Raw genomic sequence first — 20,578 nt, 5'->3', positions numbered from 1 at the left:
AACAGCCTGCATGGGACAAGACAAGTGGTAATCGGCCTATTACTTTCAATCTCAATGGATTACCAAGCTTTAAGTCGTTTTCCTTTGCGTCAGGCTTTAAGAACGCTGCTAACTATGTGCCCAGGATTTGCCTTTTACGGCCTAGTTTGGAGTCTACGCGTAAATCCTGTGGTTCCACGAGCCCAAACAAGTGGTGAATGGTCTATCCCATTCAATCTCAATCAACTACCACCCATTAAGTCATTTTCCTGTGCGCAAGGTTCTAAGAACGCTGCTAACTACTTGCACAGGCCTTTAAAGCTGGTAATATAGTCTTTTACGGCGTAATGTGGAGTCTACGCTAAATCACGTGGCTGCACGAGCCAAAACAAATGGTTATCGGTCTATTACTTTTAATATCAATGAAATACCAAGCATTAAGTCCTTTTCCTGTGGGCCAGGCTCTAAGAACGCTGCCAACCTTGCGCACAGGCTTTTAAACCTGTATTATGGCCTTTTACGGCCTAATATGGAGTCTACACGTAAGTCACGTGATTCCACGATCCAAGACAAGTGGCCATCGGTCTATTCCTTTCAATCCCAATGGACTAAAATGTATTAAGTCGTTCTTTTGAGCGCCACGCTCTGAGAACGATTCTAACTACGCGGACAGAGCTTTTAAGCGTGTAATACGGCCTCTGATGGCCTAATAAGGAGACTACGCTTAAGTCAGGGAGTTGCACGATCACAGACTGGAGGCCGTCGGCCTATTCCTTTCAATCTCAATGGACTACGATGTCTTAATTCGTTTTCCTGAGCGCTAGGCTCTAAAAACGCTGCTAACTACGTGGACAGGCCTTTAAAGTGTGTATTATCGCCTTTTACGACCTAATAAGTAGACTGCACGTAACTCACGTGATTCCATGAGCCCGGACAAGTTGGCATCGGTCTATTTCTTCAATCTCAATGGACTACGATATATTAAGTCGTTTTCCTGTGCGCCAGGCTCTAAGAACGTTGTTAACTACGTGCACAGACCTTTAAAGCCTCTAATATTGCCTTTCACGGCCTAATTTGGAGTCGACACATATATCACGTGATTCCAAGAGCTCCGACAAGTTCCATTCGGCAATTCCTTTTAATCTCAATGGTCTACGATGTATTAAGTAGTTTTCTTGAGCGCGAGGCTCTGGGAACGTTCCTAACTACGTGGACAGACCTTTAAAGCGTGTAATATGGCCTTTTACGGCCTAATAAGGAGTCTACACGTAAATCGCCTGATTCCACGAGCCCCGACAAGTGGTCATCAGTCTGTTCCTTTCAATCTTAATGGACTACGATGTATTAAGTCGCTTTCTTGAGCGCCAGGCTCTAAGAACGTTCCTAACTACTTGCAAAGGCCTTTTAAGCCTGTAATATGGCATCTTATGGCGTAATAAGGAAACTACACTTAAGTCACTGAGTTCCATGAGCACAGACAGGAGGCCATCGGCCTATTCCTTTCAATTTCAATGGATTACGATGTAATAAGTCGTTTTCTTGAGCGCCAGGCTCTAAGAACGTTCCTAATTACGTGGACAGGCCTTTAAAGCGTTTAATACAGCCACTTATGATCTAACAAGGAGACTACACTTAAGTCAGGGAGTTTCAAGAGCACAGACAGGAGGCCATCAGTCTATTCCTTTCAATCTCAATAGACTACGATGTATTAAGTCGATTTCTTAAGCTTCAGGGCCTGAGACTGTTCCTAACTACGTGGACTGCACTTTAAAGTGTGTATTACCGCCTTTTACGACCTAATAAGGAGTCTACACGTCAATCACGTGTTTCCACAAGGACAGAGAAATTGCCATCAGTCTATTCCTTTCAATCTCAACAGACTACGATGTCTCAATTCGTTTTCCTGAGCGCCAGGCTCTAAAAACGCTGCTAACTACGTATACATGCCTTTAAAGTGTGTATTATCGCCTTTTACGACCTAATAAGTAGACTGCACGTAACTCATGTGATTCCACGAGCCCGAACAAGTTGGCATCGGTCTATTCCTTTCAATCCCAATGGACTACGATATATTAAGTCGTTTTCCTGTGCGCCAGGCTCTAAGAACTTTGTTAACTACGTGCACAGTCTTTAAAGCTTCTAATATTGCCTTTCACGGCCTAATTTGGAGTCTACACGTAAATCACTTGCTTCCAACAGCTACGACAAGTTCCATTCGGCTGTTCCTTTTAATCTCAATGGACTACGATGTATTAAGTCACTTTCTCGAGCGCCAGGGTCTGAGAACGTTCCTAACTACGTGCACAGGCCTTTTAAGCCTGTAATATGGCACCTTATGGCGTAATAAGGAAACTACACTTAAGTCAGGGAGTTCCATGAGCACAGACAGGAGGCCATCGGCCTATTCCTTTCAATTTCAATGGATTACGATGTAATAAGTGGTTTCCTTGAGCGCCAGGCTCTAAGAACGTTCCTAATTACGTGGACAGACCTTTAAAGCGTGTAATACAGCCACTTATTATTATTATTATTATTACTATTATTTACCCAGGATAGCCTCTTCAGTTCCTATTGGTACTGCTATCAACGAGGGTCCTGCGATGGGGGTCCTAGCACATTTAAAGCTCCCATTTGAGCTACGAAAGTCGTGCAAGCACAGCAATCGCTCAACTAGACAACCGGCTAAGATATCAATCCTATTCTCATGCTGAGCGCTAAGCAGAAAGGATAGATTCACACTTTTATAGTCTCTGGCATGACTCGTCCGGGGTTTGAACCCAAGACCTCCCGCACTGAAAGCGAACACTCTACCACAAGGCTATCAGTCGGTAAATGATCTAACAAGGAGACTACACTTAAGTCAGGGAGTTCCAAGAGCACAGACAGGAGGCCATCAGTCTATTCCTTTCAATCTCAATGGACTACGATGTATTAAGTCGATTTCTTAAGCTTCAGGGCCTGAGATTGTTCCTAACTACGTGGACTGGACTTTAAAGTGTGTATTACCGCCTTTTACGACCTAATAAGGAGTCTACACGTCAATCACGTGTTTCCACAAGGACAGAGAAATTGCCATCAGTCTATTCCTTTCAATCTCAACAGACTACGATGTCTCAATTCGTTTTCCTGAGCGCCAGGCTCCAAAAACGCTGCTAACTACGTATACATGCGTTTAAAGTGTGTATTATCGCCTTTTACGACCTAATAAGTAGACTGCACGTAACTCACGTGATTCCACGAGCCCGAACAAGTTGGCATCGGTCTATTCCTTTCAATCTCAATGGACTACGATATATTAAGTCGTTTTCCTGTGCGCCAGGCTCTAAGAACTTTGTTAACTGCGTGCACAGTCCTTTAAAGCTTCTAATATTGCCTTTCACGGCCTAATTTGCAGTCTACACGTAAATCACGTGATTCCAACAGCTACGACAAGTTCCATTCGGCTGTTCCTTTTAATCTCAAAGGACTACGATGTATTAAGTCACTTTCTTGAGCGCCAGGGTCTGAGAACGTTCCTAACTACGTGCACAGGCCTTTTAAGCCTGTAATATGGCATCTTATGGCGTAATAAGGAAACTACACTTAAGTCAGGGAGTTCCATGAGCACAGACAGGAGGCCATCGGCCTATTCCTTTCAATTTTAATGGATTACGATGTAATAAGTCGTTTTCTTGAGCGCCAGGCTCTAAGAACGTTCCTAATTACGTGGACAGGCCTTTAAAGCGTTTAATACAGCCACTTATGATCTAACAAGGAGACTACACTTAAGTCAGGGAGTTTCAAGAGCACAGACAGGAGGCCATCAGTCTATTCCTTTCAATCTCAATAGACTACGATGTATTAAGTCGATTTCTTAAGCTTCAGGGCCTGAGACTGTTCCTAACTACGTGGACTGCACTTTAAAGTGTGTATTACCGCCTTTTACGACCTAATAAGGAGTCTACACGTCAATCACGTGTTTCCACAAGGACAGAGAAATTGCCATCAGTCTATTCCTTTCAATCTCAACAGACTACGATGTCTCAATTCGCTTTCCTGAGCGCCAGGCTCTAAAAACGCTGCTAACTACGTATACATGCCTTTAAAGTGTGTATTATCGCCTTTTACGAACTGATAAGTTGACTCACGTGATTCCAAGAGCTCCGACAAGTTGGCATCGGTCTATTCCTTTTATTCTCAATGGTCTACGATGTATTAGGTCGTTTTCTTGAGCGCGAGGCTCTGGGAACGTTCTTAACTACGTGGACAGACCTTTAAAACGGGTAATATGGCCTTTTACGGCCTAATAAGGAGTCTACACGTAAATCGCCTGATTCCACGAGCCCCGACAAGTGGTCATCAGTCTGTTCCTTTTAATCTCAATGGTCTACGATGTATTAGGTCGTTTTCTTGAGCGCCAGGCTCTGGAAACGTTCTTAACTACGTGCACAGGCCTTTAAAGACTCTAATATTGCCTTTCACGGCCTAATTTGGAGTCTACACGTAAATCACGTGATTCCAAGAGCTCCGACAAGTTGGCGTCGGTCTATTCCTTTTAATCTCAATGGTCTACGATGTATTAGGTCGTTTTCTTGAGCGCGAGGCTCTGGGAACGTTCTTAACTACGTGGACAGACCTTTAAAACGTGAAATATGGCCTTTTACGGCCTAATAAGGAGTCTACACGTAAATCGCCTGATTCCACGGGCCCCGACAAGTGGTCACCAGTCTGTTCCTTTCAATCTCAATGGACTACGATGTATTAAGTCGCTTTCTTGAGCGCCAGGCTCTGAGAACGTTCCTAATTACGTGGACAGACCTTTAAAGCGTGTAATACAGGCACTTCTGACCTAACAAGGAGACTACACTTAAGTCAGGGAGTTCCAAGAGCACAGACAGGAGGCCATCAGTCTATTCCTTTCAATTTCAATGGACTACGATGTATTAAGTCGATTTCCTAAGCTCCAGGGCCTGAGACCGTTCCTAACTACGTGGACTGGCCTTTAAAGTGTGTATTATCGCCTTTTACGACCTAATAAGTAGACTGCACGTAACTCACGTGATTCAACGAGTCTGGACCAGTTGGCATCTGTGTATTCCTTTCAATCTCAATGGACTACAATATATTAAGTCGTTTTCCTGTGCGCCAGGCTCTGAGAACGTTCCTAGCTACGTGGTCAGACCTTTAAAGACTCTAATATTGCCTTTCACGGCCTAATTTGGAGTCTACACGTAAATCACGTGATTCCAAGAGCTCCGACAAGTTCCATTCGGCTGTTCCTTTTAATTTCAATGGTCTACGATGTATTAAGTCGTTTTCTTGAGCGCCAGGCTCTGAGAACGTTTCTAACTACTTGCAAAGGCCTTTTAAACCTGTAATATGGCCGCTTATGGTCAAACAAGGAAACTACACTTAAGTCAGGGAGTTGCAAGAGCACAGACAGGAGGCCATTAGTCTATTCCTTTTATTCTCAATGGTCTACGATGTATTAAGTCGTTTTCTTGAGCGCGAGGCTCTGGGAACGTTCCTAACTACGTGGACAGACCTTTAAAGCGTGTAATATGGCCGCTTATGGCCTAACAAGGAGAAAACACTTAAGTCAGGGAGTTCCAAGAGCACAGACAGGAGGCCATCAGTCTATTTCTTTCAATTTCAATGGATTACGGTGTAATAAGTGGTTTTCTTGAGCGCCAGGTTCTAAGAACGTTCCTAACTACGCGCACAGTCCTTTTAAGCCTTTAATATGGCCTTTTACGCCATAATAAGGAGTCTACACGTAAATCGCCTGATTCCACGAACCCCGACAAGTGGTCATCAGTCTGTTCCTTTCAATCTCAATGGACTACAATGTATTAGGTCGCTTTCTTGAGCGCCAGGTTCTGAGAAGGTTGTTAAGTACGTGCACAGGCCTTTAAAGCCTCTAATATTGCCTTTCACGGCCTAATTTGGAGTCTACACGTAAATCACGTGATTCGGCGAGCCCAACCAAGTTGCCATCTGTCTATTCGTTTCAATCTCAATAGACTACGATATATTAAGTCGTTTTCTTGCGCGCCAGGCTCTAAGAACGTTCCTAATTACGTGTACAGACCTTTAAAGCGTGTAATGTGGCCTTTCACGCCCTAATTTGGAGTCTACACGTAAATGACTTGATTCCAAGAGCTCCGACAAGTTCCATTTGGCTGTTCCTTTTAATCTCAATGGTCTACGATGTATTAAGTCGTTTTCTTGAACGCGAGGCTCTGGGAACGTTCCTAACTACGTGCACAGACCTTTAAAGTGTCTAATATGGCCATTAACGGCCGAATAAGGAGTCTACACTTAAATTGCTTGATTCCACAAGCCCCGACAAGTGGCCATCAGTCTATTTGTTTCAATCTCAATAGAATACGATATATTAAGTCGTTTTCTTGAGCGCCAGGCTTTAAGAACGTTCCTAATTACGTGGACAGACCTTTAAAGCGTGTAATACAGGCACTTATGACCTTACAAGGAGACTACACTTAAGTCAGGGAGTTCCAAGAGCACAGACAGGAGGCCATCAGTCTATTCCTTTCAATCTCAATGGACTACGATGTATTAAGTCGATTTCTTAAGCTCCAGGGCCTGAGACCGTTCCTAACTACGTGGACTGGCCTTTAAAGTGTGTATTATCGCCTTTTACGACCTAATAAGTAGACTGCACGTAACTCACGTGATTCAACGAGCCCGGACCAGTTGGCATCTGTTTATTCCTTTCAATCTCAATGGACTACAATATATTAAGTCGTTTTCCTGTGCGCCAGGCTCTTAGAACGTTCCTAACTACGTGGTCAGACCTTTAAAGACTCTAATATTGCCTTTCACGGCCTAATTTGGAGTCTACACGTAAATCACGTGATTCCAAGAGCTCCGACAAGTTCCATTCGGCTGTTCCTTTTAATTTCAATGGTCTACGATGTATTAAGTCGTTTTCTTGAGCGCCAGGCTCTGAGAACGTTCCTAACTACTTGCAAAGGCCTTTTAAGCCTGTAATAAGGCTGCTTATGGTCAAACATGGAAACTACACTTAAGTCAGGGAGTTGCAAGAGCACAGACAGGAGGCCATCAGTCTATTCCTTTTAATCTCAATGGTCTACGATGTCATAAGTCGTTTTCTTGAGCGCGAGGCTCTGGGAACGTTCCTAACTACGTGGACAGACCTTTAAATTGTGTAATATGGCCGCTTATGGCCTAACAAGGAGAAAACACTTAAGTCAGGGAGTTCCAAGAGCACAGACAGGAGGCCATCATTCTATTCCTTTCAATCTCAATGGACTACGATGTATTAAGTCGATTTCTTAAGCTCCAGGCCCTGAAACCGTTCCTAACTACGTGGACAGGCCTTTAAAGTGTGTATTATCGCCTTTTACGGCCTAATAAGGAGTCTACACGTCAATCACGTGTTTCCACAAGGACAGAGAAATTGCCATCGGTCTGTTCCTTTCAATCTCAATGAACTACGATGTCTTAATTCGTTTTCCTGAGCGCCAGGCTCTAAAAACGCTGTTAACTACGTGGACAGGCCTTTAAAGTGTGTATTATCGCCTTTTACGACCTATTAAGTAGACTGCACGTAACCCATGTGATTCCACGAGCCCCGACAAGTGGTCATCAGTCTGTTCCTTTCAATCTCAATGGACTACGATATATTAAGTCGTTTACCTGTGCGCCAGGCTCTAAGAACGTTGTTAACTACGTGCACAGGCCTTTAAAGACTCTAATATTGCCTTTCACGGCCTAATTTAGAATCTACACAAAAATCGCCTTATTCCACGAGCCCCGACAAGTGGTCATCAGTCTGTTCCTTTCAATCTCAATGGACTACGATGTATTAAGTCGCTTTCTTGAGCGCCAGGCTCTGAGAACGTTCCTAACTACTTGCAAAGGCCTTTTAAGCCTGTAATATGGCCTTTTAAGGCCTAATATGGAGTCTACACGTAAATCACGTGATTCCGCGAGCCCAGCAAAGTTGCCATCGGTCTATTTGTTTCAATCTCAATAGAATACGATATATTAAGTCGTTTTCTTGAGCGCCAGGCTTTAAGAACGTTCCTAATTACGTGGACAGACCTTTAAAAGCGTGTAATACAGGCACTTATGACCTTACAAGGAGACTTCACTTAAGTCAGGGAGTTCCAAGAGCACAGACAGGAGGCCATCAGTCTATTCCTTTCAATCTCAATGGACTACGATGTATTAAGTCGAGTTCTTAAGCTCCAGGGTCTGAGACCGTTCCTAACTACGTGGACTGGCCTTTAAAGTGTGTATTATCGCCTTTTACGACCTAATAAGTAGACTGCACGTAACTCACGTGATTCAACGAGCCCGGACCAGTTGGCATCTGTTTATTCCTTTCAATCTCAATGGACTACAATATATTAAGTCGTTTTCCTGTGCGCCAGGCTCTGAGAACGTTCCTAACTACGTGGTCAGACCTTTAAAGACTCTAATATTGCCTTTCACGGCCTAATTTGGAGTCTACACGTAAATCACGTGATTCCAAGAGCTCCGACAAGTTCCATTCGGCTGTTCCTTTTAATTTCAATGGTCTACGATGTATTAAGTCGTTTTCTTGAGCGCCAGGCTCTGAGAACGTTCCTAACTACTTGCAAAGGCCTTTTAAGCCTGTAATATGGCCGCTTATGGTCAAACAAGGAAACTACACTTAAGTCAGGGAGTTGCAAGAGCACAGACAGGAGGCCATCAGTCTATTCCTTTTAATCTCAATGGTCTACGATGTATTAAGTCGTTTTCTTGAGCGCGAGGCTCTGGGAACGTTCCTAACTACGTGGACAGACCTTTAAATTGTGTAATATGGCCGCTTATGGCCTAACAAGGAGAAAACACTTAAGTCAGGGAGTTCCAAGAGCACAGACAGGAGGCCATCATTCTATTCCTTTCAATCTCAATGGACTACGATGTATTAAGTCGATTTCTTAAGCTCCAGGCCCTGAAACCGTTCCTAACTACGTGGACAGGCCTTTAAAGTGTGTATTATCGCCTTTTACGGCCTAATAAGGAGTCTACACGTCAATCACGGACAGAGAAATTGCCATCGGTCTATTCCTTTCAATCTCAACAGACTACGATGTATTAATTCGTTTTCCTGTGCGCCATGCTCTAAGAACGTTGTTAACTACGTGCACAGGCCTTTTAAGCCTGTAATATGGCTTTTTACGGCCTAATTTGGAGTCTACACGTAAATCACTTGATTCCAAGAGCTCCGACAAGTTCCATTTGGCTGTTCCTTTTAATCTCAATGGTCTACGATGTATTAAGTCGTTTTCTTGAGCGCCAGGTTTATGAGAACGTTGTTTAGTACGTGCACAGGCCTTTAAAGCCTCTAATATTGCCTTTTACCGCCTAATTTGGAGTCTACACGTAACTCACGTGATTCCACGAGCCCAGCCAAGTTGCCATCGGTCTATTTGTTTCAATCTCAATAGAATACGATATATTAAGTCGTTTTCTTGAGCGCCAGGCTCTAAGAACGTTCCTAATTACGTGGACAGACCTTTAAACCGTGTAATACAGCCTCTTATGACCTAACAAGGAGACTACACTTTAGTCAGGGAGTTCCAAGAGCACAGCCAGGAGGCCATCAGTCTATTCCTTTCAATCTCAATGGACTACGATGTATTAAGTCGATTGCTTAAGCTCCAGGCCCTGAGACCGTTCCTAACTACGTGGACAGGCCTTTAAAGTGTGTATTATCGCGTTTTACGGCCTAATAAGGAGTCTACACGTCAATCACGTGTTTCCACAAGGACAGAGAAATTGCCATCGGTCTGTTCCTTTCAATCTCAATGAACTACGATGTCTTAATTCGTTTTCCTGAGCGCCAGGCTCTAAATACGCTGCTAACTACGTGGACAGGCCTTTAAAGTGTGTATTATCGCATTTTACGACCTGTTAAGTAGACTGCACGTAACCCACGTGATTCCACGAGCTCGGACAAGTTGGCATCGGTCTATTTCTTCAATTTCAATGGACTACGATATATTAAGTCGTTTTCCTGTGCGCCAGGCTCTAAGAACGTTGTTAACTGCGTGCATAGGCCTTTAAAGACTCTAATGTTGCCTTTCACGGCCTAATTTGGAGTCTACACGTAAATCACGTGATTCCAAGAGCTCCGACAAGTTGGCATCGGTCTATTTGTTTCAATCTCAATAGAATACGATATATTAAGTCGTTTTCTTGAGCGCCAGGCTCTAAGAACGTTCCTAATTACGTGGACAGACCTTTAAAGCGTGTAATACAGGCACTTATGGCCTAACAAGGAGACTACACTCAAGTCAGGGAGTTCCAAGAGCACAGACAGGAGGCTATCAGTCTATTCCTTTCAATCACATCGGACTACAATGTCTTAAGTCGATTGCTTAAGCTCCAGGCCCTGAGACCGTTCCTAACTACGTGGACAGGCCTTTAAAGTGTGTATTATCGCCTTTTACGGCCTAATAAGGAGTCTACACGTCAATCACGTGTTTCTACAAGGACAAAGATATTGGCATCGGTCTGTTCCTTTCAATCTCAATGGACTATGATGTCTTATCTCCTTTTCCTGAGCGCCAGGCTCTAAAAACGCTGCTAACTACGTGGACAGGCCTTTAAAGTGTGTATTATCGCATTTTACGACCTGTTAAGTAGACTGCACGTAACCCACGTGATTCCACGAGCTCGGACAAGTTGGCATCGGTCTATTTCTTCAATTTCAATGGACTACGATATATTAAGTCGTTTTCCTGTGCGCCAGGCTCTAAGAACGTTGTTAACTGCGTGCATAGGCCTTTAAAGACTCTAATGTTGCCTTTCACGGCCTAATTTGGAGTCTACACGTAAATCACGTGATTCCAAGAGCTCCGACAAGTTGGCATCGGTCTATTCCTTTTAATCTCAATGGTCTACGATGTATTAAGTCGTTTTCTTGAGCGCGAGGCTCTAAGAACGTTCCTAATTACGTGGACAGACCCTTAAATCGTGTAATATGGCCTTTTACGGCCTAATATGGAGTCTACACGTAAATCAGGTGATTCACCGAGCCCCTACAAGTGGTCATCAGTTTGTTCCTTTCAATCTCAATGGACTACGATGTATTAAGTCGCTTTCTTGAGCGCCAGGCTCTGAGAACGTTCTTAACTACTTGCAAAGGCCTTTTAAGCCTGTAATATGGCCTTTTAAGGCCTAATATGGTGTCTACACGTCTCTACAATCTCAATAGAATACGATATATTAAGTCCTTTTCTTGAGCCCGAGGCTCTAAGAACGTTCCTAATTACGTGGACAGACCCTTAAATCGTGTAATACAGGCACTTATGACCTAACAAGGAGACTACACTTAAGTCAGGGAGTTCCAAGAGCACAGACAGGAGGCCATCAGTCTATTCCTTTCAATCTCAATGGACTACAATGTATTAAGTCGATTTCTTAAGCTCCAGGGCCTGAGACCGTTCCTAACTACGTGGACTGGCCTTTAAAGTGTGTATTATCGCCTCTTACGACCTAATAAGTAGACTGCAAGTAACTCACGTGATTCAACGAGCCTGGACCAGGTGGCATCTGTCTATTCCTTTCAATCTCAATGGACTACAATATATTAAGTCGTTTTCCTGTGCGCCAGGCTCTGAGAACGTTCCTAACTACGTGGTCAGACCTTTAAAGACTCTAATATTGCCTTTCACGGCCTAATTTGGAGTCTACACGTAAATCACGTGATTCCAAGGGCTCCGACAAGTTCCATTCGGCTGTTCCTTTTATGTGCCATGGTCTACGATGTATTAAGTCGTTTTCTTGAGCGCCAGGCTCTGAGAACATTCCTAACTACTTGCAAAGGCCTTTTAAGCCTGTAATATGGCCGCTTATGGTCAAACAAGGAAACTACACTTAAGTCAGGAAGTTGCAAGAGCACAGACAGGAGGCCATCAGGCTATTCCTTTTATTCTCAATGGTCTACGATGTATTAAATCGTTTTCTTGAGCGCGAGGCTCTGGGAACGTTCCTAACTAGGTGGACAGACCTTTAAAGCGTGTAATATGGCCGCTTATGGCCTAACAAGGAGAAAACAATTAAGTCAGGGAGTTCCAAGAGCACAAACAGGAGGCCATCAGTCTATTCCTTTCAATTTCAATGGATTACGATGTAATAAGTGGTTTTCTTGAGCGCCAGGCTCTGAGAACGTTCCTAACTACGTGGACAGACCTTTAAAGCGTGTAATGTGGCCTTTTACGGCCTAATATGGAGTCTACACGTAAATCAGGTGATTCACCGAGCCCAGCCAAGTTGCCATCGGTCTATTATTTTCAATCTCAATAGACTACGATATATTAAGTCGTTTTTTTGAGCGCCAGGTTCTAAGAACGTTCCTAACTACGCGCACAGTCCTTTTAAGCCTTTAATATGGCCTTTTACGCCATAATAAGGAGTCTACACGTAAATCGTCTGATTCCACAAACCCCGACAAGTGGTCATCAGTCTGTTCCTTTCAATCTCAATGGACTACAATGTATTAGGTCGCTTTCTTGAGCGGCAGGTTCTGAGAACGTTGTTAAGTACGTGCACAGGTCTTTAAAGCCTCTAATATTGCCTTTCACCGCTTAATTTGGAGTCTACACGTAACTCACGTGATTCCACGAGCCCGGACAAGTTGCCATCGGTCTATACCTTTTAATCTCAATGGTCTACGATATATTAAGTCGTTTTCTTGAGCGCCAGGCTCTGAGAACGTTCCTAACTACGTGGACAGACCCTTAAAGCGTGTAATATGGTCTTTTACCCCCTAATAAGGAGTCTACAAGTAATTCGCCTGATTCCACGAATCCCAACAAGTGGTCTTCAGTCTATTCGATTCAATCGCAATAGAATACGATATATTAAGTCGTTTTCTTGAGCGCCAGGCTCTGAGAACCTTCCTAACTACGTGCACAGGCCTTTTAAGCCTGTAATATGGCCTTTTACGGCCTAATTTGGAGTCTGCACGTAAATCACTTGATTCCAAGAGCTTCGACAAGTTCCATTTGGCTGTTCCTTTTAATCTCAATGGTCTACGATGTATTAAGTCGTTTTCTTGCGCGCGAGGTTCTGGGAACGTTCCTAACTACGTGCACAGACCTTTAAAGGGTCTAATATGGCATTTTACGGCCGAATAAGGAGTCTACACTTAAATTGCCTGATTCCACAAGCCCCGACAAGTGGCCATCAGTCTGTTCCTTTTATTCTCAATGGACTACGATGTATTAAGTCGCTTTCTTGAGCGCCAGGTTTATGAGAACGTTGTTAAGTACGTGCACAGGCCTTTAAAGCCCCTAATATTGCCTTTCACTGCCTAATTTGAAGTCTACACGTAACTCACGTGATTCCACGAGCGCGGACAAGTTGCCATCGGTCTATTCCTTTTAATCTCAATGGTCTACGATGTATTAAGTCGTTTTCTTGAGCGCCAGGCTCTGAGATCGTTCCTAATTACGTGGACAGACCTTTAAAGCGTGTAATACAGTTTCTTATGACCTAACAAGGAGACTTCACTTTAGTCAGGGAGTTCCAAGAGCACAGACAGGAGGCCATCAGTCTATTCCTTTCAATCTCAATGGACTACGATGTATTAAGTCGATTGCTTCAGCTCCAATCCCTGAGACCGTTCCTAACTACGTGGACAGGCCTTTAAAGTGTGTATTATCACCTTTTACGGCCTAATAAGGAGTCTACACGTCAATCACGTGTTTCCACAAGGACAGAGAAATTGCCATCGGTCTGTTCCTTTCAATCTCAATGAACTACGATGTCTTAATTCGTTTTCCTGAGCGCCAGGCTCTCAAAACGCTGCTTACTACGTGGACAGGCCTTTAAAGTGTGAATTATCGCCTTTTACGACCTAATAAGTAGACTGCACGTAACTCACGTGATTCCACGAGCCCGGTCAAGTTGGCATCGGTCTATTTCTTCAATCTCAATGGACTACGATATATTAAGTCGTTTACCTGTGCGCCAGGCTCTAAGAACGTTGTTAACTACGTGCACAGGCCTTTAAAGACTCTAATATTGCCTTTCACGGCCTAATTTGGAATCTACACGTAAATCACGTGATTCCAAGAGCTCCAACAAGTTGGCATGGGTCTATTCCTTTTAATCTCAATGGTCTACGATGTATTAGGTCGTTTTCTTGAGCGCGAGGCTCTGGGAACGTTCTTAACTACGTGGACAGACCTTTAAAACGTGTAATATGGCCTTTTACGGCCTAATAAGGAGTCTACACGTAAATCGCCTGATTCCACGAGCCCCGACAAGTGGTCATCAGTCTGTTCCTTTCAATCTCAATGGACTGCGATGTATTAAGTCGCTTTCTTGAGCGCCAGGCTCTGAGAACGTTCCTAACTACTTGCAAAGGCCTTTTAAGCCTGTAATATGGAGTCTACACGTAAATCACGTGATTCCGCGAGCCCAGCCAAGTTGCCATCGCCCTACTTGTTTCAATCTCAATAGAATACGATGTATTAAGTCGTTTTCTTTAGCGCCAGGCTCTAAGAACGTTCCTAATTACGTGGACAGACCTTTAAATCGTGTAATACAGGCACTTATGACCTAACAAGGACACTACACTTAGGTCAGGGAGTTCAAAGAGCACAGACAGGAGGCCATCAGTCTATTCCTTTCAATCTCAATGGACTACGATGTATTAAGTCGATTTCTTAAGCTCCAGGGCCTGAGACCGTTCCTAACTGTTGAGTCAGCTCTATGTTAAAATTTGTCTTTATGTTTTGTCTGCCATGTTTGTTCTGTAATTTATTTAACTATTGTGTTGTCAAGTGTAGTTACCCAAGTGTATTTAGTGTAAACATTTAATCACCTGTTTGTGTCCTTGTGTTAATTAAATGTCAATTTGTGCAATGTTATAAAATTTAATTGTAAAGTATACCCTATAGGGAATTTATATTTATTTATTTAAAAGCAGATTTTTCAGTTCACTTGTTCACTTGAAGTCACTGAGGTGATCACATCTTTTTCAATGTCAAGAAAAGTTTAAATAATCTTTCACAAATTCAATTTTTTTTCAGCAAGTCTATTTAAATTCTAATCAAGTTTATTTTTCAAAGCTCTCACACTTGGCAAGCTGGTAAGCATTATATAGTTTATAATATTTGTTATATTTCCTTAGTCATTTTTTTGAATATTCACTACATACATTTTCTTATATATTGTAGTTTGAACACGTCGTTACAAGCATCAAGAGTGTGAGCGAAACTTGTCTTTTTTTTTTGGTTAACCCTACATTCAAACAGCAGGCGATTGTTTGTTAATGAGGCGTAGTGAAAGGATCGCCGATAAAGTTCGTATTGACTACAAATCATTACATGCTACTGGAGCTATAAATCAAATTTCTTCTCAAGTTCAAGATACTCCAGTAGATGGAAAAATTGTAGTAATGGCATCCGAAGACACTAGTATCAGCAAAAACTCAGACCCAGTTATTCAACTATCAATCGATGAATCAATACTAGCTGATGACATTGACGATTTTGTGGATGAAAACCAGTCAGGATATTATGGCGAATCAATTGAAGATATAGATTCGAATATCAAGCAAATGGAAAATTTACGCACCCAGTATAGGCGAAAACACAGGGAGCTATCAGCAAACTTAAAGGAACTTTACGAAGGAACGTATGGTAAATCATATACTCTCAAAATCGAAAGCATGAAGAGTTTCGTTATGATGAAGAGAGAGCGTCGACAGAGATTACGAGAAAGACAAAATCTTGGCGACATAGAATCATCAGAAAGAAAAATGAAATTCCTTGTCAATGAAATCATTCAGTTAATTTCGTATTTACAGGAATCTTTCACATCATCCCTGTCCACCTTGGATGATAAGGAAATCAAAAAGAGAAAAGAGGATTTGCCGGAGCAGTTAAGCCAGATGGAAACATTAAGAAAATCCTTTAAAGAAATGATCGAAACCGCGAAAGGGAAGGATGAAGGTAATTTAGATGATCTAAATAAAAGGTATGACAAACTTGTTGATCTCAAAAACTGTTACATCAAAACCCTTGATCAGGAATATCAGGATAGGGAACTTTCAAAAGTGGAGAAGTTTAACTCATCAACTTTGAATATAAAATTACCTATATTTAAAGGTTATGGCAGTGTTTGTGATATATATACATTTCAAACTGACTTCGAAAAATTGTACCTAAGATCCACACCTAATGCTGTTCTACCAGATCTTCTGAAGAATAATTTTTTAGAACACCCAGCGTTGACACTGGTGAGAAATGTAACTAATATCAATGAGATCTGGAGGAGACTTAAAGATGCATATGGAGATCAGAAAACGCTATTATCAAAGAAAATGGCAGAGTTGAATAAAACTGAACTGAAGCACAAGGATCCAGAAAAGGTGGTTGAAGGACTTAGCCACATTGTCAACATCATGAAGGATCTGATACACTTAGCGAAGTGTCACAGAATTGAAAATGAGTTATTCTATGGTGATGGTCTGGAAAGGATCTATAAATTGATCGGTGATAACAGAGTGACAAGGTGGTTGGCTGCTAGTTGTGATGATGATTCAGTAGGAGAAAGTAAGTGGCATAAACTCATCATATTCTTGGAAAAAGAAATCAAAGTTTATCAACAGAAAGCCCTACTTCAAAATACCACACTAGAACCAAGAAAAGTTCCATCAAAATATGGTAACCGACAGTCGCATTATACTGGAAAGAATGATCAAGATCTCACCGATTTTAATGAGGTACCAAATTCTTGTTTTATCTGTAATCAACCTGATCATGTGATGACCAATGGTCCCGGAGGCACAAAAATTGTACAGTATTTTGTTTGTGAACGCTTTGTCAATATGTCACCAGCTGAACGATTTTCAGTGCTGAGATCTAAAGGCCTCTGTTTTCAGTGTCTTTTTCCAGGTGCAACAATGAATAGAGGCAAACACAAAGAAGGTCATTGTCAAAGGGACTTTATTTGTAAGCATCCTTCGCATGATAAGTACCCAAGAAAGAAACATATTCTTGTGTGTGAAGAACACAAGGACAACGAAGAAAATCAAGACGTACTCGACATCTACAAAACCAGATGTATTTTGAGACGATATCAAGTTGAATTACCTTCTTATGCAAAGGATATCAAATTGTCACACCATGTTGAAGCAACCAAAAGCTCTAGCTATAAATCAACGTTAATCAACGAAAAGGAAGACAATAAAGCAATCTATATGCTACAAACAATCGAGATTGATAATCACCAATACTCGATGTTCTACGATACAGGATGTGGTGATTTTATAAGCAGACTCAATGCTGTTCATAAGCTTGGGCAACGTGCAGTTCAAGAGTGTACTGGACCGATAACCCTTGGTGGAGTCGGAGGTATCACGACAAAAACACCTCATGGAATATATAGTGTCACACTGCCACTTGCTAATGGAGGAGATGCTGTGATGTCAGGATTATGCATGGAACAAGTAACAGCAACGTTCCCAAAATACCCACTTGGTGGAAGAGTAGAGTCTGATATTAAAGAATCATACCGTCAATCAGCAAATGATGTAAGAAACTTACCTTCTTTGTTACCATTCGTCGGTGGAGAAACAGACTTCATGCTGGGAGTGAAATACCTACGATACTTTCCTGAAGCAGTATACCAGATGCCATCCGGGTTAACAATTTATAAATCACATTTTAAAAATACTGATGGTAGTTATGGTGTGATTGGAGGGCCGCATGAAGTATTCACCCAAATTGAAAGGTATCACCATTTATCTTATTGCAAATCCTTTCTATCAAATCAACATTGTCTTTTTAAGAATGGGTATCAAGTAAACCCAGATGTTTCCCTGTTAGGATATAAAAATGATTTATTTGACATTTCAGTAAATGACGTTAATAACTTTGACTTTGAGAATAATCACCACACGTTTGTATAAAAAAACATCAAATCTTTTAAACAAGTGGAAGCTGCAGGGAGCGAAATAAATTACAGATGCATCAAATGTCGTACGTGTTCAACTTGCAAAAACCATGACCAAAATGAATCGTTGTCAATCAAGGAGGAAATAGAACAAGAGGTTACTAATAAATCTGTGCATGTTGATATCAAGAACTGCATTACGATCGCTAACCTTCCATTCATGCGAGACCCAAGTATCAATTTAAGTCCGAATCGACACAAAGCTCTGAACGTATACTTCCAACAACTGAAACGATTGGAGAAAAATCAAGCAGATAAAGAATCAATTATAAAATCAGAGGCCAAACTTCACTCACTTGGTTTTGTTGAATACGTTAAAAATCTACCAGCCAATATTCAAACATCACTTGCTAAAAATCAAATGAAAAACTACATTCCTTGGAGGGTGGCATGGAAAGATAATTCAACAACAACACCATGTCGCATTGTATACGATGCATCACAACCAACATCAACTGGATTCAGCCTTAACAGTATCCTTGCCAAAGGTCGAAATAACATGAACAATCTTGTCGAAATCTTCATTCGATGGAGAATACACAAAGTTGGATTCCACACAGATATACAAAAAATGTATAATGCTGTCAAACTTCGTGAAGAGGACTGGTGCTATCAACGATACTTGTGGCAACAGCAGTTAGATCCAAATAAACCGCCGGAGGAAAAAGTTATCAAGACAATCATCTATGGTGTAAAGTCATCTGGAAATCAGGCAGAACGTGGTCTACGAGAAACTGCCAAATTATTTCAAGAACCATACCCGGAGGTATATGAAACCGTCTGCAAAGACATATACGTTGATGACTGTATGTCAGGCTGTCCAACAATGGATCAAACGTTACAAAGAGTAGATGAACTGGAACTAGTTCTAAATCGTGGTGGATTCACACTCAAAGGTGTCACAATATCTGGGAAGAAGCCACAAGAAAATTTATCAAGTGATGGACTCACGCTGTGTGTGGCTGGTCTTCTTTGGTATCCAAAGGTAGATGAAATTTCCCTCGATATCAAAGATCTTAACTTTGCAAAGAAACATCGTGGTCGCAAAGTGAAGCAGATCACACAAATACCAGAGCAACTCACCAGACGGAATTGCGCATCGAAGGTGGCAGAAATCTTTGACATCTCAGGAATGTTAACTCCAATTACTGCCACGATGAAAATGGATCTGCACGAACTTGTGAAACGCTTCTTGGATTGGGATGACATAATTCCCGCTTCCTTGAGATCAATTTGGATATCACACTTTCAAATGATGGATGAAATAAAAAACATCCGATTTCAACGAGCAGTTGTTCCAGATGATGCGGAAAGCCTTGACGCATCCACATTAGATTTTGGAGATGCCAGCCAATCACTGGTTTGTGTTGCCATCTACATTCGATTCAAAAGAAAAAGTAAAGGATTTTCTTCTCAACTCATTTTTGCAAAATCTCGCTTAATTCCAGACGGTATGTCACAGCCTCGAGCAGAGTTATTCGCAGCTATTGTCAACACACATTGTGGTGAAGTGGTAAGAAGATCTCTTCATAAGATCCACAAGAAAGCCATCAAATTCACAGATAGCCAAATTGTCCTGTACTGGTTAGCGAATGAAAATCGAGCTCTAAAGCAATACGTAAGAAATCGAGTTATAGAAATTCAAAGATTCACATCTATTGATCAATGGAGATATGTCAGATCAGAAGATATGATTGCAGATATTGGTACCCGAAGATGTATTTCCATTAGCAATGTTCTAACTGAATCTGTTTGGTGTAGAGGTTTCGAGTGGATGAGAGGTGAAGAGTCCAATTTTCCAATGATGGATGCTAAGGAAATTGTTCTAAATAACCAAAATCTTCAATTGATTAAACGTGAAACTCCACCAAAATACGAACCAGAGCCACAAACCACATACCTAGCTCTTGATTCTACCATCACAAAAGAAATATCTGACAGATATCAATTTTCGAAATACCTTATCGATCCCAACAGACATCGCTGGAAAGTAGTGGTAAGAATCCTCGCCATTGTTTTTAGATTTATACGAAATTGTCGTATAAAAAATTTAAACAAGATTTCATCAAATCAATCATCAAAAATCAAAAATATCGTTGTTCTGTCAGATGTGGAGATAAAAGACGCAGAAAACTATTTCCACAAGAAGGCAACAATGGAAATTAAACAATTCCTGAAGTCAAATCAATATGAAAAAATCAGTCACGAAAAGGATGGAATTCTCCTTTACTCTGGAAGGATTCTTCCGACAGATGAAGTTACGATTGTTGGACAAGCAACAAAAGTTATGAAGGACCTGTCATCAACAACATTTTGTGTCCCAGTGGTCGACCGACATTCACCGATAGCATACAGTGTTGTAAACGATATTCACTGGCATGACAAAACTGTACGTCATTCAGGGGTCGAGACAACATGGAGATATGTATTAAAGCAGATTTACATCATTGAAGGAAGATCATTGGTAAAAAAGGTGAAAGCTGCTTGCGCAAGATGCAGGTACTTGGAGAAAAGGACATTGGAAGTGGTAATGGGACCTGTATCAAAACACAATCTAACTATTGCACCTGTGTTTTATATTACGCAGCTTGATCTTTCAGGTCCATTTCTTTCATACTCGATGCAT

The sequence above is a fragment of the Hydractinia symbiolongicarpus genome, chromosome 7, assembly GCF_029227915.1.
Source record: "Hydractinia symbiolongicarpus strain clone_291-10 chromosome 7, HSymV2.1, whole genome shotgun sequence".
Lineage (NCBI taxonomy): Eukaryota > Metazoa > Cnidaria > Hydrozoa > Anthoathecata > Hydractiniidae > Hydractinia > Hydractinia symbiolongicarpus.
Note: the sequence above shows the minus strand (reverse complement) of the source record.